At 38.0% G+C, this 27,007-nt stretch overlaps 1 long non-coding RNA gene across 1 annotated transcript; it reads left to right on the plus strand.

Moving 5' to 3' along the window:
* Nucleotides 1–1,598: 1,598 nt before the first annotated feature.
* Nucleotides 1,599–5,080, plus strand: LOC141598440 (uncharacterized). Its single transcript, XR_012523511.1, has 3 exons — nucleotides 1,599–1,883; nucleotides 4,209–4,280; nucleotides 4,909–5,080. It is a non-coding gene; the product is annotated as an uncharacterized LOC141598440 (long non-coding RNA).
* Nucleotides 5,081–27,007: the final 21,927 nt, after the last annotated feature.

Genomic DNA, 27,007 nt, shown 5'->3' on the forward strand with positions numbered 1-27,007 from the left:
TAGAGTATTGATATTTACATAAGTGATGATCGCATTCATTGTTTGAGTCTCTTAAGAACTCAAGTATTCAGTTTGACTGAAAACATGAATACCTTGTTTATCTGAATAAGTTGTGGAGACAATGTTGAAAAATATTCAAGTGAATAAGATGAACATTGTATTTTGGCCCTAGTCACGTAATGAGGTGACGTCTCGGACTGACTAGATTGTAAGTCGATTGATGGTTGTTCAACATCATAAGGTCATATGTGATGACTGGTCGATTACATAGGCAGAGTGTGTGACACTTTGCCGGACAGTGACCATTTAGAGAGTCCTTAAGTTCTATTATAGACGCCTGGTCGTGGCGGGGATCTCTAAGATGTTCTAATGAGTCGATTCTTTTGACTGGAGACTATTATCTAAGCAGGTGCAGTTTCCGAGTGACTTTGGTTTTTGTCCTAGGTCGTGACGTGAAAGGAGGCCAAAAGGGCATTTACTAGGTCATGGTGAGCTGTATTGTGCAATAGAATAGATAGGGCATACAGGAATTGTCCACCCACGTTGGGTAACTATATCTCAAGGCCACTTGAGGAGTTAATGACTACAAATGCGTGGCCACGCTCGGAAGTAATCTGTGAGAGATTTTTCCGGCCAGGTAGTCACACTCCCGATCGAGAAAACCACTCGCGATGTGTTCATGTGCAAGTGCGACCTGAAAGATACCTTGTATTGAGTGCGAGATTAAAACGGACAAGAGAATTGGTAGCGCACACCTTGTGTCGGACAAGTGGGAGATTGTTGGAGTTAGTGTCCTCCACAATAGTGCGTTAACATAATAAATCTCATTAATGGAATATCATCAGATATTTATTTATTTGATCCTCTTTAGTTGATTAACGTAAATCGATAACGGTTGGCTGACTAGAGTTTGACGTTATTGTCGTGAGACGGCGGTGATCAACTGACCCCTTTCGATCATACCTATAGGAACGAACCCCAATAGACAACTAATTAATTGTATGAGATACAATTTATTTAGTCCCTTGATTTATAGACTAAGAGGTTAGTCGATTATTTTTAGAGAGATTTCGAGTTGCGAACTCGAGGAGCGGCAGTTATTATTTAATTATGCGATAATTAAATAATAAGTTTTGGGAGACGGGTTTTAGTTAATTAACTGTTAATTCACTAAAATTATACTAGTTGATTAATGTGATTAATATTAGTACATAAATAATATGTGTAGTGGTACACGTATATTTACGAAGTGAATTGGGCGAATTAATTATGGAAGTATTTAAACATGAAACGATGTTTAAATAAAATTTACACGTATTTGTGCGACAAATATAAGAACCAACATGGACCCGTAAATGGGCAAGTGGACCGTGTAAAATAGAGTGTTGTGGATGATTAGGAACACAATCATTTCACTTTACTTATGATACTTCCACAAGTTATCTTATAATTATGTTTTACATGTGGATGTAAGATTGATAAATATAAGACAATTCCCACACTCCACACCAACCAAACCCACCCGCCACTTCCTCCTTTTACTCTATCTTTTGTTCATTTTTTTGCATACTTGATTTCACGTTACTTATGCATGTGAACATAAAATCTACTTCTCTCTAAAAATCATTATTTATCTTTACTAAGAAGTTAGTAATCCATTTTTATTACTAAGAAATGTTAGTAATATTACATATAATATCAAGGGTATAATAATAACAAAGTTATAGTCTTATACTTGTTATTATTTTTGGGTAAGTTCTTGGGTGCAACAAGAAGGAGATCTTCTATTTTGAAGATTTGTAAGGAGGATCTTCCATTGGTATAAGCTCAAGAACAAGCTAGTAAGGTGAACTAGTTTGTGCCCTTTTTACCACTAATTCAATGTAAGGAAATTGTTTTTCCTTATACTTTCTTTTTATGCTTTCATATTAGCATGCATGTTACATAGATCACCTAAATGACAATTTATGAGATAAATTAAATTTATTAGAGAGTCTAATATGGATCTATGATATTTCAAATAATATGTTAAATCACTTCTATCCGAGTCAAATATTGATAATCAAGCATTAAAATCACCCACGAAGATTAACGATTTGCAATTCTGGCTTCACACGGAATCGAACTTCAGAACAGACGCAGCGTTTTTGCGCCTCTTCCAAAGGACGCAAAGACTTTGCTGTTCGGTTGAGTTCTGTCCCTGAACTTTCGTTGTTGCTTTGACCTAGTTTATTAGTTACGTATTTAATTAACTATTACTCGTATTATCGCCTAATGTAATACTACGAATATTTTGAGTTATTGTTGTGTTACCTTGTGATAAGATTGGCGTGATTGATAATCGTAAAATGCTTAATTGTGTTGGATGATTCTTAGTGATGAGGATGTTATAAGTGTTGTGGTAGTAGTTGTGGGCGAACTTCGGGACGAAGTTCATTTTAAGGGGGTAAGACTGTAATACCCCGTAGTTTAGTGACGTTTATATGACTAATTTACGTAATTCGAATAATTTATTGTGACGGTTATAATTAATAATTGTGAATAAGACGGAATGATATAATAAAATAATAGAATAATAGAGTAATGGGTCGGAATGGTAATTGGGTAATAATAATATACGATAATTTATATGGTAATAGTGAATGATTATTATGTTATAATAATAATAATAATAGTAATTGTATTTATAATAATAATATTTGTTATGAGACGGTAATTAAATAAATAAAATAATAAAGAACGACGGGATTGAAGTTGGGTCATGTGCTGGCTTGGGTCAGCTATATATGTTGTGTAAATTGATTGATTAATTGTTGGGGATCGGATAATTACTAATAATAATAATAAATATATTTTATATTTCCTAATTGGTTCCTTATAACCTTAGCCTATCAATATAAATAGATAAAACCTCAAACAATGGTCCTTATTTCATCAAATCTGAAAAAAATAATTTATAAAGAGAGAGGGATAATAAGAAAGGGGAATAGCAAGGAATTTATCGTCTTTTATCGTCTCAAGGTAATATTTTCAGACCGTCTCATGTATACACCTTTGCTTTGTTATAACTTGTAAACTAGACTACCGTTTGATGACCTAAGACCGTCACCAAGACCGTGGATCACCAGTGTTTGACCAGGACCCGTCGTTGACCGTCGTTGACCGTCGTGGTGGTTGTTAAGGCCGAGTTTTCGTGACTGCTGGGTAGGGTTTGTCGAAAGGGTTAGAAGGGGATTCGACCCATAATACACGACTTACAGGACCTGGGCTTGGTAGGGTTAGGACCAGGAGAGTAGGCCAACTTCTTTGGTGGTGTGTGGTGGCTAAAGGCGCCACCTTCGTGGTGTTTTGACCAGAATTGCGAAAGAGGGGAGCTGGGGACTTCAACCCTAATTCGAACCCTAAAATAGATAAGGCTTGACCTGGGTGTGGCGGGAACGGGACCGGGTATTTGGGTCGACCAGTTTGGATGTGTCGTGGAGGTTGGAGGTGGTGGTTGGTGTTGGTGGTGGCCAGAAAACGCGAAACAGGGGAATGTTTGGTTATTGTTGTGCTGTCGGTGATGGGTGGTGGTTGTGGTGTTACAGATGGGCGAGAGGAGGTGGGACCACCCCTGGAGCCACCGTTGGCCAGAGGTCATGGCGGAGGTGGCCAGAGGTGGAGTGTTATTGGGTCGAGTTTTGTGTCGGGTTTTCGGCATTAATAGTGTTCGTGGTTGTGGTTACTAGGGCATGTGTTTGTGCTGGTTGGAGGCGGTTGTAGCTGTGTTTAGGGCGTTTTGGGGTGGCTGGAAGTGGAGGCTAGCGGTGGGGCTGAGGTGGTGGTGTTGTCGGGGGTTGTTTGGGGGTGTATGAATGGGTGTTTGTGGTGAGGTTGTACACGGTTAGGGAGGGGTAGTGTCGTGTATGTAGGTGGTACTTGGGGTTATTTCACGGGATTTGGGTTGGGTAATTTGGGTTTGTTCATTTAATTTATTAAGAAGGGTTTATTTGGGGGTGTTTGTACGGGTTGGCACGGGATTGGAACACGGGTTGATGTGGGTTTGGTTGTGTTGAGATGAGTTCATAATTATTAATTTACGTAACAATGTAATTAATTTCATTAATATAATTAACCTATAATTAGTAAGTTATGATTAATAGAATATAATTAATTATATAATTGAGTTAATTGTGTAGTTAGTAATTATAGTTGTTATTTGTATTTAGGTGACGGATTTACGAAGGAATACTTTTAAATTAATTTTATTGGATTGCTAGCTTTGTTGGAGTGCTGAAAAGGTAGGGATAAATCCTACTCAACTTTTACTCGATAATAATTGTTGGATGATTTATATTAAAGTGAATTGATCATATGAGGATTGTGTTGGTTGATATCATTGAAATTGTTGGAAGGGAGAATTATATTGTATATGTTGGTTGGATTGGTTATGATGGAGTTACTGTTATTGCATTGGTTATTCAGTTTAATACTGGCAGACATCCCTTCGTGGTGATGTAGATTATTATTGCGGTTATATTGGCAGACGTCATGGTAAGAGCCTTCGGGTGACGTATTTCATATTTATTATGGCAGACGATATTTTATCGTATTTACTCGAGGAAGGCCCCAGATTGGTCTGCAGGCCATCTGGTGGATATTACTCAACTATATGTTGAGGCAGACATTACCTTTGGTAATGTAGTTTGTGTTTACTCACCTTCGGGTTGAGGCTGCCCCGGCCAGGGATTGGCGGGATGATTAGTGTAACGAGTAGTAAAAGAAGGAGCACGTTGTAAGGGAGTTGTGCAATGAAAAAGGAAGTTGGATTATTTATCGTATGTTTTTGTTGTTAGTATTTATTCCTACTCAACCTCGCGGTTGACTGTGTATTCGTGAACACCTGCGGTGAACCATAATGGGGAGCAGATTTGACAGGTACTAAAGATTAGCTGACTTGGGAACTTATGGGAATGCGTGAGGACTTGGACAACCTACCTAGAAGTCTAGACCACATAGAAAGTTTTATCACTTTATTTATTTCCGCTGCGAGTTGTAATTTTTTTTTTTTTTTTTGATGACGAGGGGGTTGAGTCCCCCCCGGGCCCATGCTGCGAGTTGTAATTATTTTATATTAAGTTTTAGTTAGTTAAATTTGTAATAAACATGTAATCGCAAAGTTTCAATTTAAAGTACTTTGGTATTGTTGTACTTTGTTATTCACTACCTCGGGAAACCGAGATGGTAACAGTCCTATTTATTTGGGAATGTCTAGCTAAAGGCTCCCGACTAAATGGGGGTGTTACAAATAATCTGTTCGTTAATTTGTTTATTCTTTCTTTTTCTCTATTTATCCGTTTTGAATGTATTTTCGACGTAAATCATCTAACCCGTTGTAATTATTGAATTTTATTGTATCTTTATTATTTATTATTTATTGTTTGTATGCCTTCACATGCAATTAACCTAAATTTCTACCTCGACATTAATGCATGTTAAATTACGTGTCTACCGACTTAGTTAATTCTCACATGCTAGGGTTCATTTAATGGATGTTGCATTACATGCATATAATTGACAACATATCGAGTATGAATAACTTCCCTAATCATTAGCGGAGGCCGCTATCGAGGCGGACGGGATTAGGTGTTCGATCAAAAGAGCTTCCTAATACGTAACCTCACCTCTTACTCCAGATCTTTGTGAACATCCGTGTTCATTGGCATCCACGAGAGTCATTCTAGACATAGAATGCTAAGGGTAACGAGTTCTTGGTGTTCATGTCACTACTTTAAGTCTTGACATGACGCGAAGTATTCGAATGGTTTCAAATTTTCCACATTAAATTGGTGGCGACTCCACAATTGCAAAGCTTGCTCGCTTTTCCTCCCAAGCGACCCCCGTGGGCCCGTGTCCACAGTTTGGCGACTCCGCTAGGGATTAATACACTAACGTGTAGCTAGGGTGAAACTTGAACAAGGTTAGGGAATAGTTTATACAAGACAGTTGTTGGTTTTCATAACTCGGTCTTCCTAGACCGTTTATTCGGCCTTCCTAAGGCCCAACCCAACCCATTCGACCAATCGTTCCGTCTAGACGGTCCAAATTCTTATTTGGGCCTAAGGATGGATAGCAATTGACATCAACCATACCATGGTACTTACTCTTGTTTGTATCAAGGACTTTCACTACTCGAGGAAATGGACTAGGAATCGGCCTTACTCCTGTTTGGTACGAGCCTCTCCACCGACCCTGGGTTTGATTGTTCGGTATGGCAACCCACCCTTTAAACCAAAACCATTTTAAATGCACTTAGCATCCCGTTATAATGCTTGTATAAATGCTTGTACCATATGTGATAACCTTTTTTTAAACGAAACCATGATAAATTTTGTAAAATCAAAATCTCTTTTAAAATGCAAATTTTCGAAAAAAAAATAGGCCAATGTTAGCGCAAAACTAGTCAAAACTTTGTCCAATTGTCAAGTCAATATCCGGGCCTCAAAGCCCATTTAAAAACCTCACTTCGTGTCCACTCCTACAACTACACTATAGTTGACTAGGACCAAAATTTCCAAACCTTGTCATTTCTTCAAACCTCACTTGACACAAGTGGCACACCCCCACTTCACAAGTCAAACCTTTTCCTAGAGTAAGTGTGCTAGAATGGTCGATCGTGTTTTGATTCGTCGTCGATCTCTTATCCAGTTTTCAAGATGCCTGGAACTAGTCACTCAAGTGTCAATGGCCAACCACCGAATGGTAATGATCTAATCCTAGCCGCGCTCGCTCGTCTCCAAACTAGCCAAGACCAAGTGAATAATCGCCTCAACACGATCGAAGGCCGAATTGTTGTTGTAGAAACTAGGTTGCCTCTAGTAGAAAATGAAATACTTCCTGATTTTGTTAATGACTTCGAAAATAAAAATCCTCCACCTTTTGTGGGAGCACAAGAGGTCAACCCTCCCATAGATCCGACTGCAGCTGAGAAACGACTCCAATACTTGGAGGAACAACTGATGTATCTCAAAGGGGATGATATCTATAGGGAAAACAATCGCAAGTATAAGGCCGTGAGTTCCAAATTGCCAACCAACTTCAACATGACGGATATCCCGAAATTCAAGGGGCATGAAAACCCTTTGAACCACATCCGTGCTTTCAAGGATTACATGTCTATCAAAGGCATTAAACCCGAGATTTTCTTAAGGATCTTTCCTTCATCTCTCAACACCATTCCTAAACAATGGTTTTATTATCTAGAGCATAAGAATATTGCCACCTGGGATGATGCCGCGATCGAGTTTGCTAAGCAATATGCGGATAATGCTGAGATCCAAGTCAATATGCGCACCTTAGAGGTTCTTACCCAAAACGATAAAGAAGGCTTCACCGACTTCCTAAGTAAGTGGAGGAAGACTAGTACCCAACTTGTCGATCGTCCAGATGAAGCTACCCTCGTTGAAAAATTTGTGGACAATTTAAAGCCCATTTATGCAAATTATTTGAGGTACCAAAACATTAAAACCTTCAAGGACTTAACTGTACTAGGAACAAGGATCGAAGATGACATCCATAAAGGGCTCTTGTCCAAAACGGTAGGTCATGGATATCAAGGTTCAACAAGTCGTTGTTACGGCTCTACTAGCAAGACTGATGAGGTTAACCTCCTCGAACCATAAAAGAAGAGTATCCCATGAAGAAAGTTCACAAATATTGGGGATACCTACTCCAATGCTCTGAATAGATTGATGAAACAGGGTAAGCTTCAACCCATAGGCCCTACACCTGAACCAGAAAAGAAACCCCAGTCCTGGGACGACAATTCGTACCGCGACTATCATAGAGGTAAGGGACACGATACATAAAAATGTTACAAGCTAAAACATGTACTTCAAGACATGATTGAAGACGGTCGCCTACCAATTCCGCCTGGAGGTAAACCTAACAATACTCAGAATCCTTTTGGAGTTCTGATGATTACAAGTGAGGAATCTACCTTAGATTGTTCACACCTCATTTCTCCAGTCGAAGATGAGATCTATGCAATAGAAGAAGAAGGGAACTACTCTACCATTTCCCCTACCATCACCGACTTTATAGCATGGGCAAAGAGTGTGAATATGCAAGTCTCATAATTAGAAAGTGTAATGGAAACCCTACGTGATCCAAGTGCAACACCCGAAGAACGTGCGCCACTAAATCTCTCTCAAAATGCTACAATGCAAGAAGTAATAGCCGTGGTTGGTGAACTAATCGACCAAATCATCCAATTGGAGGCCGAGATCATGAGATTGAGAGAACTTGCTACTCTCAATGGAGTATGGGCCGACGATGATGAAGATCAATACCTCACTTAACACTACCTAGTTAAAGTCAGTGAGGAAATAGTCCAAAACAGTGAGGACCAAGATGTAGACCATCTTACTCGTTAAGGGTGTCCATACCAAAATGTTTCTCAAAACGGTCCCATAGCAAACGGTCCAATCACCAATACCAACGTTGTCACGCCGAAGGATAACGAAGATACCTCTACTAACCATTTGCTGAAGCAACTACAGAAGACAAAGGCTGATCTTTCAGTCTGGCAACTAGTTGCAAGATCCTTCCCACATCGCCAAGCTTTACTGCAAGCCTTGGCCAAACTAAATGTGGCACATAACTCCACACCCGATGACGTGGTCAACTTGGTCTTCCAAGAATCACCTAAGCTAAGTAACCCTGTTACTTTCTCGGATGAAGACTTACCACCTTTCGGCGCTAATCACAACTTGGCTCTTTACCTCACTGTCATTGGCTTGAAAAATAATGTGACAATGACTTTGGAAGATGATGGCTCGGCAGTCAACGTCATACCATTTAAAAAGGCATACAAATTAGGCATGAAAGAGTCGGATTGGACCCCTACCAACCAAGGTGTTCGCGCATATGATGGTACACGATGAAAAGTGGTTATGACACCCTTAAATCTAGCCTTAAATAATTACGTAAATTCTACGGAAAAACTGGTAGGATATGTTTGTAAATGGTTCAACTAGGTAAAACCTGCAATTTCAAAAAATTTTCTAACTAAACCATTCACAACCAATCCAACTTAAGAAGTCCAACATTCCCAGAAGCGGGTGCCAAAACCCTGCAAAAGCTGATGAACTACTTTACATGCCATAGCTAAATAGAAAGTAGAATGATACAAACCCAAAATAGAAAAAGGGAGACATATGTCCCTTCAAATAATATACAAACCAAAAGATAAAAGGTTTACTATAAGAATAGCCAAAACTAGGTCCAAGGTTCCATATGCTCACTAGCTCGTCTGTGACCCCAACAAAGCATCAACAACCTGTCAATCGCATTTTATACAAACACGAAAGCCACAATTCAGTGGGGAGTAACTTCGAGTCCTCCCAGCCACGAATCGTCAAAATTAATGTAACATGTAGTAAAACATGTAAACAATATGATAAACAATGTAATTATCATGTAATCTAACCTATGACCCCTAAACTGACCAAACTAAACTATCATGTGAAACATATAACAAGCAGTAATCCAAACTCTATCAACCATAGCCGGCTTGCATCTCACCTTCAATGATTCATAGAATCATCAAACAAGAAAGGGCAATATATCAAAGACAGGCATAAGTTCTTAGTACCGTCAATAGTCACTTTGTAACTCGAGTCTATACCACGAGGTAGGGAAGGTAATCGAACCGGTATCTTGGCTTAGCGGTTAATATTAATAAAACATGGCCAAGAGACAACACAACCCTAGCCTAAAATCTGCGCAGACCTAGACATGCGGATACACACCACCGCACCCAAGACCCACAACTTTTTTTTAAAACAAAGTGAAGTGAGTACCCTAAGGACACCACCGAAGGGTTGGCTAGTACTTAAGCTGACCTCATACTATCAAAATAAGTACCTGAGGTCATGCCCCAACTTGGATATAAATCCACTAGTCAGGAAAACAAAGGCTATCAAGCAGTGAACATATACTCGTCAGAGACTATAAAGACCTATCTATGATGAAGGCCGAAATACTCACCTAGGACCTAGTCACAGCTAGTCCCAGCTTGAACACTTTAGCCCACACCACACAAGACTCACCACACAAGTCAAGTAAGACACCCACTTAACCTTAAGAGGGCAAAAAGTCCTACTTACCAACATAAAATCTAATATTCTATCATGTGAAAGGCTATATAATGAATGGCCTAAAACAAGAAAAAGGCCGACTATCTAATTCATTCAAAATTTCATCCAACCGAATTTTTACCCATAACCCCAGCCCTGCGACAGGTACGGGTCAAATTACGGCTGACCAATCACTCAATTAACTGACATCGCATCAGTCAAAGGGACTAAGGCTCAGTTTTCGGCACAATCAACAAAACATTACAATTATCACTATAAAATTCATTTTGTAAACTATCCTAACATGTGATAATTATCAATATAACATAATTTATCTACCATTAACATAACTTTTAGTTACTATTATGATTCACTTCACAAGTTTAACCATGTGTACTTATTCTAATTACATCCTTAATGAACCTAAAATGACGGACAAAACATGGTAAACCGCGAAACAAGCAACGAGCCGACCCGGGCCAACCGTGGGCTAGCCGTGGGCCTGCCACGGGCCTGCCGGCCTGCTGCCCCACACTTACTCCTCTTATTTTTTTCATTTTTGCTCAGTATAAGACGGTCTGAAAATTAATTAATCGTCCCCAATTCAACTTTGATAATTTAAACTAACAAAAGGCATAATTTAAGCATACATGCAACAATTTTTAACATGTGAAAACTACTACTCAAACAAAAATTCACCAAACATACAAAAATCAAAAACATGTGACGATCTTTCGTCGAGTAACTCGAAATATGTTACCTTAAGCTAGAAAATGAGCAATTAGCACCTCAAACCCAAACCCTAACTAGCAACTATCCGCTATCCTCTACAATATACGAGTCCCCGAACTCGTCCTCCAAATCTTCACCTAATTAAACAATAAAAACACACTAATTAAGCATAAACACCGAAATTACCGAATTTTGGTCTTAAAACAACTTAATGAAAACTGAAATTAAATTATACCAAGTTGTAGATCGCGACGAGAGGATTCCGGAAAGGTAAATTATGCGAAAAACGGACTAGTAACGAAGAAATTGTGACGATTTTTAGCTTGATTTGTGAAAATGGTGTTTATAGAAGTTGAAGATTATGATAGGGGAAGAAAATCAGAAAAATGAAGAAAAGAAGGGGGTAGGGGAGCCGTGTAAGGGAGAAGGAAAGGAGGAAAAGGAAGTGCGGGATTTTTAGTCGGGATTTTTACGAGTCGGGTTTGACTTGTTTCAATAATAATTAAATCCGTAAGTCAAATGTAAATTCCGTCAAGACCAAAGTTTTTAAACACGAGATTACAATAAAATTGAGTATTCATACAACCCATTTCCAAATTCGTTTACCCAACGTTCAAACGAATTGTCATTTTCCCCCCGATACGCCCTTATTTCGAAATAAAAGATTTTACACGGTTTAAACCATTTTTAAACATCTCGAAACTATCAAAATAAATACTTTTCTTCAAAATATAATAAAATTATATTTCTTTGAATTATTTTTACTTTAAATACTTAAATATCACTTTTATTTGATTAATAAATTATTTCCGAAATATATTAACGGTCCGAAATTTACGGGGCGTTAAAATCACCCCTCCTTTTAAAAAGTTTCTTCCTCGAAACTCAGAAGGAGAAATTATAGCTATAAGAAAATATAGGTATCTTTCCAATGAAACGGTGATACTCTTGTTGATCAGACAAGAACATCCACATTCATATCAAGATATAAAAATATTTCTACACCAATAAATGAGAAAACCCATTATTGGGACGTCTCCAACAACGAGATTTAACACTCATTAATGTTAAAACCATTAAAAATCATAAAAGCATTTTCAAAATTTTAGTTTAAAGTTCTATAATAAGAATAATAATTCAAGGAGCTGTATGAATTTCATGAGGTAAGAATTGAAGTCGAACCTAAATGGGTGTCAAAGACGGAGTTTTAAAGGTTACCAACATCAAACTTATGAGAGGAGTATGATGAAGTAAGGAAAAGAGGTATGAGCAGTAACGCTCATGATCAAAGAAGAAGGAAAATCAGACAAAAAGGAAATGTCAAACACTTTCATCACAAACTACACCAACACCCAAAACGGTTCCAAAAACTTCCTAACAACAAAACTCATAATCACATCACTCCCAAGGGTTTCCTCAATTGCTTATGTTACCTCTTCCTAACATATTCCCTGGAACAAGATATTTCACTATAAGTGTGATCTCATCGCTCCAAATTCTCAAACATCCCGAAACAACTTTCACAAGCCTAAGGTCAAGACTTCCAACAAAGCTGTATTTGTATCCCACTAGTGTCAACTATGGGTTCCTCAAAAAGTAAACCTTCAATCAAGAGTCCCAATACCATGCTCTAAACTCCAAGAGAAGGTTCCTCAAATATTCCACAAGGTTCTCATTTCAAAACAAGGTAGTAACATACCAACCTCAAATTATGAAAAATCAATAGGATCTCAAGTTTCTCTATCCTTTTACTTATTAAGGATTCTCAAAAGCAGAACTACACCCAGCTCCAACATCGTCTCATCATCTCAAGCACTCAATGCGACCTCAAGGTCTATAAAACTATAGGATTAACAAATTTTTCTCAATACTAAGTCTCTCTCAACTCAAGAACTCTCAAGAGCCAACTAATACCAAATCACATCACCAATCCATTCTGGTCATCAACATCCCCAAGGAGTATTCTTTCAAATTTGATATCCTAAACTTACTTACCATCAAATTCTCAAGGAACAAGGTCATAATTGTAACAACACTTTATCACCTCAGAGTTCCTAAAACCATAAATTGAAATTATGTTCCTTAGCCTAACAATTGGTATCAACCATACCATTACCCTTTCTAGTTACCAAAACAAGTGCTAAAACCTCCCAATAATGTAGCTTACTCTCACTCTCATACCATACCTCAAGTAGTAATCAATATCACTTACTAAAATCAACTAATAATCCTACATTTAACATTTCTCACACGGTAACATATACATTATCAAACCCTCATCTCCAAAGTGATTATGGAAGCCAATCACAAACTCGGCTACTTAGTCAATCCTATATCCTCAAATCACATTTCACTAATTCTGTAAACATGGTCAACAGGGTACCAACTATACTAAGGAGATAAGGAGTGATAAAGAAATAGAGAAACGGTAAGACATTTCTGAAGGGTGCATGCATCTGACAAGTTAGGAAACTAAGGAGTCAGACCGTAAAGATAACGGTTGACAAAAATAAGAGGTATTCGAGTTAAGAAGATATCTTGGGAAAGAAGGAGATACGTAAAATTTAGCATAAAGACAAGGTTCAACGATCGTTAAAGAGAAAGAAAGGAGGACAGAAGTGGCATAATGAAAGGGTTACCGCTTACCAAACACTCATCAAAGCTTATGATCGACATGATAAAGTTACATCACTAAGGTGCTCAACAAAGCCTCAAAAGTCTACCGAATCATAGGACTAACAAGGACTCCACAATGGTAGGTATTCCTCAACTCAATTGGTTCTAAGAGCCAAAATCAATTCACCACACAAATTCATTTGTTACCATCCAAGTCCCAAAGTATCTTCTTTACAATTCTCGTCCTTGAACTTCACTTACTATGTCATCCCCAAGTATATCATCTCACCACTTAATACTTCTAGTCTCCGATACCATAAATTGGAATCACATCCTTGAACTCACGAACTACATTGAACAACATTCCACCCTAATTCCCAAATCCAGATATGATTAATAAGGTCAACCACGTGTTCTTAAATTTCGAAAGGTCAACAAGGGCTACTTTATACTAGATTTGGTCAACTTAAAAGGTTTAACAAACTAACTAATTCCAAAGTACAATACCAATCAGTTGAGCAACATCAATGTCCTATTGTATTCCTTTCAAGGCCTACAAGGATTAGGGCTAACTATCATTCCTTTAATTCTCCACAATCAATACCGAGACTCTCAAATGAAGTAGCTTAGGTTCATTCCATCTTATGTGCTAAGGTAGTACCCACGCTCAATCACTTATAACAAACAAGCTCTCAAAAGACATAAATCCCAAGGTGTTTCTCAACTCACTAGACTCTCATATCAAGCACAACTAACAAGACTAACCAAAGGATCCCAAGTTATATTCTCCTATACAACTCAAACCTTAAACAATCAATTTCTCAACTCGTTCTCACCCTCCAATGATACATTCACTCAAAACCGGGTTCTCTTGAACAAGGGAATTATCCTGCGGAATAGAAGAAAGGTGTCCACAAGGACTCTTATTATAAAAGGAAAACGAACCAAGGATGAATCGGAAGAAAGAATTGAAGAGCAGTTACCAAGGCAAGAGAAGAGGAATTTGAAAGACGAATAAACAACGAGATTGGAAGACTAAGGTAAGATTGCATTATCTACATTTATTGGAGAGCCATCTTACAAAAGAAAAAATCAATTAGTACCTAACAATTAGCAATCACAAACAGACTACCACATAAAATCCTAAATCTACCCATCCTACCCATCTCTCAAGTTTATTATTTAAAGGTCAAGTGATTTTAAGTGGGGTGCACAAACGTGCGTCGGGAGCAACAAGCTCTGATACCAACTGTGACACCCTTAAATCTAGCCTTAAATAATTACGTAAATTCTACGGAAAAACTGGTAGGATATGTTTGTAAATGGTTCAACTAGGTAAAACCTGCAATTTCAATAAAATTTCTAACTAAACCATTCACAACCAATCCAACTCAAGAAGTCCAACATTCCCAGAAGCGGGTGCCAAAACCCTGCAGAAGCTGATGAACTACTTTACATGCCATAGCTAAATAGAAAGTAGAATGATACAAACCCAAAATAGAAAAAGGGAGACATATGTCCCTTCAAATAATATACAAACCAAAAGATAAAAGGTTTACTATAAGAATAGCCAAAACTAGGTCCAAGGTTCCATATGCTCACTAGCTCGTCTGTGACCCCAACAAAGCATCAACAACTGTCAATCGCATTTTATACAAACACGAAAGCCACAATTCGGTGGGGAGTAACCGAGTCCTCCACCACGAATCGTCAAAATTAATGTAACATGTAGTAAAACATGTAAACAATATGATAAACAATGTAATTATCATGTAATCTAACCTATGACCCCTAAACTGACCAAACTAAACTATCATGTGAAACATATAACAAGCAGTAATCCAAACTCTATCAACCATAGCCGGCTTGCATCTCACCTTCTATGATTCATAGAATCATCAAACAAGAAAGGGCAATATATCAAAGACAGGCATAAGTTCTTAGTACCGTCAATAGTCACTTTGTAACTCGAGTCTATACCACGAGGTAGGGAAGGTAATCGAACCGGTATCTTGGCTTAGCGGTTAATATTAATAAAACATGGCCAAGAGACAACACAACCCTAGCCTAAAAATCACTTGGAGACCTAGACATGCGGATACACACTACCGCACCCAAGACCCACAACTTTTTTTTAAAACAAAGTGAAGTAAGTACCCTAAGGACACCACCGAAGGGTTGGCTAGTACTTAAGCTGACCCCATACTATCAAAATAAGTACCTGAGGTCATGCCCCAACTTGGATATAAATCCACTAGTCAGGAACACAAAGGCTATCAAGCAGTGAACATATACTCGTCAGAGACTATAAAGACCTATCTATGATGAAGGCCGAAATACTCACCTAGGACCTAGTCACAGCTAGTCCCAGCTTGAACACTTTAGCCCACACCACACAAGACTCACCACACAAGTCAAGTAAGACACCCACTTAACCTTAAGAGGGCAAAAAGTCCTACTTACCAACATAAAATCTAATATTCTATCATGTGAAAGGCTATATAATGAATGGCCTAAAACAAGAAAAAGGCCGACTATCTAATTCATTCAAAATTTCATCCAACCGAATTTTTACCCATAACCTGACCCTGCGGCAGTGCGGGTCAAATTACGGCTGACCAATCACTCAATTAACTGACATCGCATCAGTCAAAGGGACTAAGGCTCAGTTTTCGGCACAATCAACAAAACATTACAATTATCACTATAAAATTCATTTTGTAAACTATCCTAACATGTGATAATTATCAATATAACATAATTTATCTACCATTAACATAACTTTTAGTTACTATTATGATTCACTTCACAAGTTTAACCATGTGTACTTATTCTAATTACATCCTTAATGAACCTAAAATGACGGACAAAACATGGTAAACCGCGAAACAAGCAACGAGCCGACCCGGGCCAACCGTGGGCTAGCGTGGTGGGCTGCCACACGAACTGCCCGCTCTTTGCCCCACACTTACTCCTCTTATTTTTTTCATTTTTGCTCAAAGTATAAGACAGTCGAAAATTAATTAATCGTCCCCAATTCAACTTTGATAATTTAAACTAACAAAAGGCATAATTTAAGCATACATGCAACAATTTTTAACATGTGAAAACTACTACTCAAACAAAAATTCACCAAACATACAAAAATCAAAAACATGTGACGATCTTTCGTCGAGTAACTCGAAATATGTTACCTTAAGCTAGAAAATGAGCAATTAGCACCTCAAACCCAAACCCTAACTAGCAACTATCCGCTATCCTCTACAATATACGAGTCCCCGAACTCGTCCTCCAAATCTTCACCTAATTAAACAATAAAAACACACTAATTAAGCATAAAAACCGAAATTACCGAATTTTGGTCTTAAAACAACTTAATGAAAACTGAAATTAAATTATACCAAGTTGTAGATCGCGACGAGAGGATTCCGGAAAGGTAAATTATGCGAAAAACGGACTAGTAACGAAGAAATTGTGACGATTTTTAGCTTGATTTGTGAAAATGGTGTTTATAGAAGTTGAAGATTATGATAGGGGAAGAAAATCAGAAAAATGAAGAAAAGAAGGGGGTAGGGGAGCCGTGTAAGGGAGAAGGAAAGGAGGAAAAGGAAGTGCGGGATTTTTAGTCGGGATTTTTACGAGTCGGGTTTGACTTGTTTCAATAATAATTAAATCCGTAAGTCAAATGTAAATTCCGTCAAGACCAAAGTTTTTAAACACGAGATTACAATAAAATTGAGTATTCATACAACCCATTTCCAAATTCGTTTACCCAACGTTCAAACGAATTGTCATTTTCCCCCCGATACGCCCTTATTTCGAAATAAAAGATTTTACACGGTTTAAACCATTTTTAAACATCTCGAAACTATCAAAATAAATACTTTTCTTCAAAATATAATAAAATTATATTTCTTTGAATTATTTTTACTTTAAATACTTAAATATCACTTTTATTTGATTAATAAATTATTTCCGAAATATATTAACGGTCCGAAATTTACGGGGCGTTAAAATCACCCCCTCCTTTTAAAAGTTTCTTCCTCGAAACTCGAAGGAGAAATTATAGCTATAAGAAAATATAGGTATCTTTCCAATGAAACGGTGATACTCTTGTTGATCAGACAAGAACATCCACATTCATATCAAGATATAAAAATATTTCTACACCAATAAATGAGAAAACCCATTATTGGGACGTCTCCAACAACGAGATTTAACACTCATTAATGTTAAAACCATTAAAAATCATAAAAGCATTTTCAAAATTTTAGTTTAAAGTTCTATAATAAGAATAATAATTCAAGGAGCTGTATGAATTTCATGAGGTAAGAATTGAAGTCGAACCTAAATGGGTGTCAAAGACGGAGTTTTAAAGGTTACCAACATCAAACTTATGAGAGGAGTATGATGAAGTAAGGAAAAGAGGTATGAGCAGTAACGCTCATGATCAAGGAAGAAGGAAAATCGGACAAAAGGAAATGTCAAACACTTTCATCACAAACTACACCAACACCCAAAACGGTTCCAAAAACTTCCTAACAACAAAACTCATAATCACATCACTCCCAAGGGTTTCCTCAATTGCTTATGTTACCTCTTCCTAACATATTCCCTGGAACAAGATATTTCACTATAAGTGTGATCTCATCGCTCCAAATTCTCAAACATCCCGAAACAACTTTCACAAGCCTAAGGTCAAGACTTCCAACAAAGTCTGTATTTGTATCCCACTAGTGTCAACTATAGGTTCCTCAAAAAGTAAACCTTCAATCAAGAGTCCCAATACCATGCTCTAAACTCCAAGAGAAGGTTCCTCAAATATTCCACAAGGTTCTCATTTCAAAACAAGGTAGTAACATACCAACCTCAAATTATGAAAAATCAATAGGATCTCAAGTTTCTCTATCCTTTTACTTATTAAGGATTCTCAAAAGCGAGAACTACACCCGGCTCCAACATCGTCTCATCATCTCAAGCACTCAATGCGACCTCAAGGTCTATAAAACTATAGGATTAACAAATTTTTCTCAATACTAAGTCTCTCTCAACTCAAGAACTCTCAAGAGCCAACTAATACCAAATCACATCACCAATCCATTCTGGTCATCAACATCCCCAAGGAGTATTCTTTCAAATTTGATATCCTAAACTTACTTACCATCAAATTCTCAAGGAACAAGGTCATAATTGTAACAACACTTTATCACCTCAGAGTTCCTAAAACCATAAATTGAAATTATGTTCCTTAGCCTAACAATTGGTATCAACCATACCATTACCCTTTCTAGTTACCAAAACAAGTGCTAAAACCTCCCAATAATGTAGCTTACTCTCACTCTCATACCATACCTCAAGTAGTAATCAATATCACTTACTAAAATCAACTAATAATCCTACATTTAACATTTCTCACACGGTAACATATACATTATCAAACCCTCATCTCCAAAGTGATTATGGAAGCCAATCACAAACTCGGCTACTTAGTCAATCCTATATCCTCAAATCACATTTCACTAATTCTGTAAACATGGTCAACAGGGTACCAACTATACTAAGGAGATAAGGAGTGATAAAGAAATAGAGAAACGGTAAGACATTTCTGAAGGGTGCATGCATCTGACAAATTAGGAAACTAAGGAGTCAGACCGTAAAGATAACGGTTGACAAAAATAAGAGGTATTCGAGTTAAGAAGATATCTTGGGAAAGAAGGAGATACGTAAAATTTAGCATAAAGACAAGGTTCAACGATCGTTAAAGAGAAAGAAAGGAGGACAGAAGTGGCATAATGAAAGGGTTACCGCTTACCAAACACTCATCAAAGCTTATGATCGACATGATAAAGTTACATCACTAAGGTGCTCAACAAAGCCTCAAAAGTCTACCGAATCATAGGACTAACAAGGACTCCACAATGGTAGGTATTCCTCAACTCAATTGGTTCTAAGAGCCAAAATCAATTCACCACACAAATTCATTTGTTACCATCCAAGTCCCAAAGTATCTTCTTTACAATTCTCGTCCTTGAACTTCACTTACTATGTCATCCCCAAGTATATCATCTCACCACTTAATACTTCTAGTCTCCGATACCATAAATTGGAATCACATCCTTGAACTCACGAACTACATTGAACAACATTCCACCCTAATTCCCAAATCCAGATATGATTAATAAGGTCAACCACGTGTTCTTAAATTTCGAAAGGTCAACAAGGGCTACTTTATACTAGATTTGGTCAACTTAAAAGGTTTAACAAACTAACTAATTCCAAAGTACAATACCAATCCATTGAGCAACATCAATGTCCTATTGTATTCCTTTCAAGGCCTACAAGGATTAGGGCTAACTATCATTCCTTTAATTCTCCACAATCAATACCGAGACTCTCAAATGAAGTAGCTTAGGTTCATTCCATCTTATGTGCTAAGGTAGTACCCACGCTCAATCACTTATAACAAACAAGCTCTCAAAAGACATAAATCCCAAGGTGTTTCTCAACTCACTAGACTCTCATATCAAGCACAACTAACAAGACTAACCAAAGGATCCCAAGTTATATTCTCCTATACAACTCAAACCTTAAACAATCAATTTCTCAACTCGTTCTCACCCTCCAATGATACATTCACTCAAAACCGGGTTCTCTTGAACAAGGGAATTATCCTGCGGAATAGAAGAAAGGTGTCCACAAGGACTCTTATTATAAAAGGAAAACGAACCAAGGATGAATCGGAAGAAAGAATTGAAGAGCAGTTACCAAGGCAAGAGAAGAGGAATTTGAAAGACGAATAAACAACGAGATTGGAAGACTAAGGTAAGATTGCATTATCTACATTTATTGGAGAGCCATCTTACAAAAGAGAAAATCAATTAGTACCTAACAATTAGCAATCACAAACAGACTACCACATAAAATCCTAAATCTACCCATCCTTCCCATCTCTCAAGTTTATTATTTAAAGGTCAAGTGATTTTAAGTGGGGTGCACAAACGTGCGTCGGGAGCAACAAGCTCTGATACCAACTGTGACACCCTTAAATCTAGCCTTAAATAATTACGTAAATTCTACGGAAAAACTGGTAGGATATGTTTGTAAATGGTTCAACTAGGTAAAACCTGCAATTTCAATAAAATTTCTAACTAAACCATTCACAACCAATCCAACTCAAGAAGTCCAACATTCCCAGAAGCGGGTGCCAAAACCCTGCAGAAGCTGATGAACTACTTTACATGCCATAGCTAAATAGAAAGTAGAATGATACAAACCCAAAATAGAAAAAGGGAGACATATGTCCCTTCAAATAATATACAAACCAAAAGATAAAAGGTTTACTATAAGAATAGCCAAAACTAGGTCCAAGGTTCCATATGCTCACTAGCTCGTCTGTGACCCCAACAAAGCATCAACAACCTGTCAATCGCATTTTATACAAACACGAAAGCCACAATTCAGTGGGGAGTAACTTCGAGTCCTCCCAGCCACGAATCGTCAAAATTAATGTAACATGTAGTAAAACATGTAAACAATATGATAAACAATGTAATTATCATGTAATCTAACCTATGACCCCTAAACTGACCAAACTAAACTATCATGTGAAACATATAACAAGCAGTAATCCAAACTCTATCAACCATAGCCGGCTTGCATCTCACCTTCTATGATTCATAGAATCATCAAACAAGAAAGGGCAATATATCAAAGACAGGCATAAGTTCTTAGTACCGTCAATAGTCACTTTGTAACTCGAGTCTATACCACGAGGTAGGGAAGGTAATCGAACCGGTATCTTGGCTTAGCGGTTAATATTAATAAAACATGGCCAAGAGACAACACAACCCTAGCCTAAAATCTGCGCAGACCTAGACATGCGGATACACACTACCGCACCCAAGACCCACAACTTTTTTTTAAAACAAAGTGAAGTGAGTACCCTAAGGACACCACCGAAGGGTTGGCTAGTACTTAAGCTGACCCCATACTATCAAAATAAGTACCTGAGGTCATGCCCCAACTTGGATATAAATCCACTAGTCAGGAACACAAAGGCTATCAAGCAGTGAACATATACTCGTCAGAGACTATAAAGACCTATCTATGATGAAGGCCGAAATACTCACCTAGGACCTAGTCACAGCTAGTCCCAGCTTGAACACTTTAGCCCACACCACACAAGACTCACCACACAAGGCAAGTAAGACACCCACTTAACCTTAAGAGGGCAAAAAGTCCTACTTACCAACATAAAATCTAATATTCTATCATGTGAAAGGCTATATAATGAATGGCCTAAAACAAGAAAAAGGCCGACTATCTAATTCATTCAAAATTTCATCCAACCGAATTTTTACCCGCAACCCCAGCCCTGCGACAGGTACGGGTCAAATTGCGGCTGACCAATCACTCAATTAACTGACATCGCATCAGTCAAAGGGACTAAGGCTCAGTTTTCGGCACAATCAACAAAACATTACAATTATCACTATAAAATTCATTTTGTAAACTATCCTAACATGTGATAATTATCAATATAACATAATTTATCTACCATTAACATAACTTTTAGTTACTATTATGATTCACTTCACAAGTTTAACCATGTGTACTTATTCTAATTACATCCTTAATGAACCTAAAATGACGGATAAAACATGGAAAACCGCGAAACAAGCAACGGGCCGACCCGGGCCAACCATGGGCTAGCCGTGGGCACCTTGCCACGGCCTGTAAACCTTCGCCCCACCCTTACTCCTCTTTTTTTTTCATTTTTGCTCAGTATAAGACCGTCTGAAAATTAATTAATCGTCCCCAATTCAACTTTGATAATTTAAACTAACAAAAGGCATAATTTAAGCATACATGCAACAATTTTTAACATGTGAAAACTACTACTCAAACAAAAATTCACCAAACATACAAAAATCAAAAACATGTGACGATCTTTCGTCGAGTAACTCGAAATATGTTACCTTAAGCTAGAAAATGAGCAATTAGCACCTCAAACCCAAACCCTAACTAGCAACTATCCGCTATCCTCTACAATATACGAGTCCCCGAACTCGTCCTCCAAATCTTCACCTAATTAAACAATAAAAACACACTAATTAAGCATAAAAACCGAAATTACCGAATTTTGGTCTTAAAACAACTTAATGAAAACTGAAATTAAATTATACCAAGTTGTAGATCGCGACGAGAGGATTCCGGAAAGGTAAATTATGCGAAAAACGGACTAGTAACGAAGAAATTGTGACGATTTTTAGCTTGATTTGTGAAAATGGTGTTTATAGAAGTTGAAGATGATGATAGGGGAAGAAAATCAGAAAAATGAAGAAAAGAAGGGGGTAGGGGAGCCGTGTAAGGGAGAAGGAAAGGAGGAAAAGGAAGTGCGGGATTTTTAGTCGGGATTTTTACGAGTCGGGTTTGACTTGTTTCAATAATAATTAAATCCGTAAGTCAAATGTAAATTCCGTCAAGACCAAAGTTTTTAAACACGAGATTACAATAAAATTGAGTATTCATACGACCCATTTCCAAATTCGTTTACCCAACTTTCAAACGAATTGTCATTTTCCCCCCGATACGCCCTTATTTCGAAATAAAAGCTTTTACACGGTTTAAACCATTTTTAAACATCTCGAAACTATCAAAATAAATACTTTTCTTCAAAATATAATAAAATTATATTTCTTTGAATTATTTTTACTTTAAATACTTAAATATCACTTTTATTTGATTAATAAATTATTTCCGAAATATATTAACGGTCCGAAATTTACGGGGCGTTACAGTGGTAGGACTAGTTAACCTTACCATAGCCACAGGGCCGATTGAACGAAATGTTAACTTCCAAATAGTGGACATTGAAGCATCCTTTAATATACTTCTGGGAAGACTGTGATACTACGGATTTTCTTAAGGGACTACTCGACCGAGTAGAGCCTAATCGGCCGAGTAGTGCTGTTGTCTTGGGTGGTTTTGGTTCTGCCGAGGAATACTCGGCCGAGTATAGTGAATACTCGACCGAGTAGAGGATACTCGGCCGAGTATACACTTACTCGACCGAGTATCCGGTCTGGCGAGCATTATTTCGACGGTTTGATTAGGGAGTGTTTAAGATTATTTTTATATACCGCGTCAGTTTCTAAACATCATTTTCAAACTTCATTATTTCTACGTTAACCCTAATCTCTCCCTAAACACTTCCTAATCATTCCATAGCATTGTTGTGTGTGTAATCCTCGGAGTTCTTGCGTATAATTCTCATCCTACTGTTGGTAAGTTCTACTTATATGTTAATTGTATTCCTTGGGGTTTACTGTATACATTTACGGAATTGGGAATATGGGGTTGTGCAATTGTGTAATTGTGTTATGTGATTATTGTATAGGAGAAGAATTCGTGGAGGAGCCTTTCTGATTGTTCGAGTTTCATTCTACTGTTGATTGCTAAGGTAGGGTTTCCCTACTCAGTTTACTGTTCATTGCTAAGACATGTTTGTTGTGTGATTATTGTTGTCTGTTGATCATCGGAGTATGGAGATTGTTGTGACGATGTTGGTGTGAGGGTGTTGAGACGGTTGTGATGTCGTGTGATTGTGATTGTGGTGGAGTCACTTGCGGGGGTGGCTTCACACCCTAGTTCGCCCTCCGTGGAACCCGCCACAGGAGGGGATGTGCACATTAAGGGACAGGGATTGTTTGTCGCTCATTGAGGAGCTGGACTAGGTGGGATCGGCTGCGGTCACCCACTGGCGGCGAGGATTACCTGTTGCGATGGGTAATTTGGCAGGGCTACACACTTTGGTGTGTAGCCAGTTACAGTGTGAGAACAAGATTGAAATTGGAAGATTATCAGTTGAATCAGCATTTGGATTCGGTTGATGTAAACTTTATACTTTATAGTACTTTAATAAATGTGCTCAGTTCAGACGCTTTTGATATTTACTATCCTCGGGCAACCGAGATGGTAACACACTTTCATGGTAGGGTGGTCCTGGTAAGGCACCTTGGTATGACGGGGTGTTACAAAGTGGTATCAGAGCCGAAGATTCCGGCACCTAAAAAAATGAATCTAATGAACCTAGGGAGTCTAAATAAAATGAACCCGGGGAGAGTTGTTTGGAGCTACCGCAAGGACTCGGGAGACGTCCCGGAGTCGCAAATTGGCCCTTACTAACTCGAGCCGGTAACATGGGGAAGTGTGATGAGAGTCGAGTCTTGTGTGCACATGTGTGTGGAGATGCATGTTGTTAATAGTTAATGGTTGAAAGTGTGTGTGTGTGGAAAGTTGTAAGTTTGATGATTGGGGAAATGGTGGAGGTGAGACGGGTGTGTGAATGTTTGTTATGTTGGATTTAGTATATGCATGAATTATATGCTGGTATGATTATAATGTGGAATTTAATTTTTGATAGTATGTGTTTGCTGCGGGAAAAGTGAGCATGATAGAGAACCTTATACTGTATACCCGTCTATAGTGTGACTCAGCCGAGCAGGGTAGGTACTCGACCGAGTAGGGAGAACTCGGCCGAGTAATCAAGAACTCGACGGAGTGTTGTTTGCCTGTATGTAACGATGACTACTGTTTGTGACAACTCGACCGAGTAGATAAGTATACTCGACCGAGTAGTGTCTACTCGACCGAGTGTTGTTTTACTCGACCGAGTGTTGTTTCTGGGTTTTTGACGTTTGCTTCTGGAGTCGATACTCGACCGAGTATCTGGGGGGATACTCGATCGAGTAGTCTTTACTCGACCGAGTTGTTGGGGTTGGTGTCCTTTACAGTTAGTGCAAGGACTTATAAATCTCTAAGAGGATCAAAGGGCATACTTTTGGTATTATTATCAGTTGATCCACGTTTATCAATAACGGTTGGCTTGCTAGATAAGTTTGACGTTATTGTCATACAGATGGCGGTGATCAACTGGTCCCTAAAAGTCACACCTATAGGATACGTTTGAGAGATGTGACAATATGAAAATACTGATCATGTTGATGCCAAATTTGACTAACCAGTTAGTCGGAGTTATTGACTAGTAATTAGTCAAACGCGATGTTGAGACAATTATTTAATACGGATTAAATAATAATGGCTAAGGCGAATTAAGCAGTTAATTCGTAAATTGAATATAAACGATTTATATTTAATTAATGTATATTGAATTAATTATACAATATTGTCTTTGTCGGACATGTATTAATATTTCAACTAATCCGTGTTATTAGTCGATGTATTAATAACCGATAACTGATGACAGTTTATAATAAAACCCGTCATATACATTTTAGCGGAATTGATCGGACCACAAGTTAAAAATGAGGAGAAAGTGGAAAGCCCACTCCCTCCTCTCATGACCCACGGACCGAGGCAACAAAAGGAGAGGCTCCCTCTCCTTTTGACCTAGACATTTTCATTTACAGAAAAACTAGGGTTTTGGAGATCATTTCTCTCTGAAACCTAGATCTCACATCGGTAAAACCTCACAATAGCTCTCTCGATATTGCAAGTCAATTAGAGAGCATTTCTAGCACAAGGGCATAGTCTCAGACGGTCTTGGGTGCAACGATTAGGAGGAAATCTCTGTTGATTTCTGTTCTTTACGCCGCGCATCAAAGGACCCGAGGTTGATTCTTATTCTTTATCGTTTTCTATTGTATTTCGTTTATGACTATATTTCACATGTTAAATTTACGTTATAATCCTTAAATTTAGAGGGTCTTATACGGATATTACCCTACAAGTGGTATCAGAGCGAGGCCACGTAAATTTTCATTGTGATTTTTCATAAATCGATTTGAAACGATTTTGTTTTGTCTTAAAAACCGTGCGGCATCAGCCATTTTCTCACGGCAGAAATTTTTTTTCGGCTGTTGCGTTTTTGCGCTTTGTAAACCGTGTCTTGTGTTTACACGGTTGATACGGTTTTTGTCCGTTGCATATTGTTATTTTACATGATCATTATAGCAATATGTTAATGTTTTGCAATTTGTTGATTTAATTTTACTCGATTTTGATCAAAATTGCAATAGGTTTTGCTTTGTCAAACTGTTTTTACGAGGGTTTTAAGTTTTCAGAACTTGTTTGGTCTCGATCGAGTGGATTTCTACTCGATCGAGAGCTTTTTCTGTCTTGATTTTGCTCGATCGAGTCCTTGCCGTACTCGATCGACCACCTTTAAAACCCCATCTGTTCGATCGAGAAGTCCTCGTACTCGATCGAACAGATTTGCTAATAAAAGTACTCGATCGACCACCAGTTTAGTCGATCGAGCACTTTCTGTTTGGCAATCCTCTCGATCGACTAGCAGTTCAGTCGATCGAGCCCTTTTGTTCCTCGATCGAGCACTCGTGTCCCTGGATCGAGGGATTTTTTGTTCTGACAGCTTTGAAAATTTATTCTTTTTGTTTTAAATTTTCTTTTGGCCACAATATGTACTTTATACGGATATTGTACACTCGCTATGATTGTGAAACGGTTCACACATGTACCATATAGTTATTTTAAAGCGTATTTAAAGTAACGGATTGTAA

The sequence above is a fragment of the Silene latifolia genome, chromosome 9 (assembly GCF_048544455.1).
Source record: "Silene latifolia isolate original U9 population chromosome 9, ASM4854445v1, whole genome shotgun sequence".
NCBI classification, from domain to species: Eukaryota; Viridiplantae; Streptophyta; class Magnoliopsida; order Caryophyllales; family Caryophyllaceae; genus Silene; species Silene latifolia.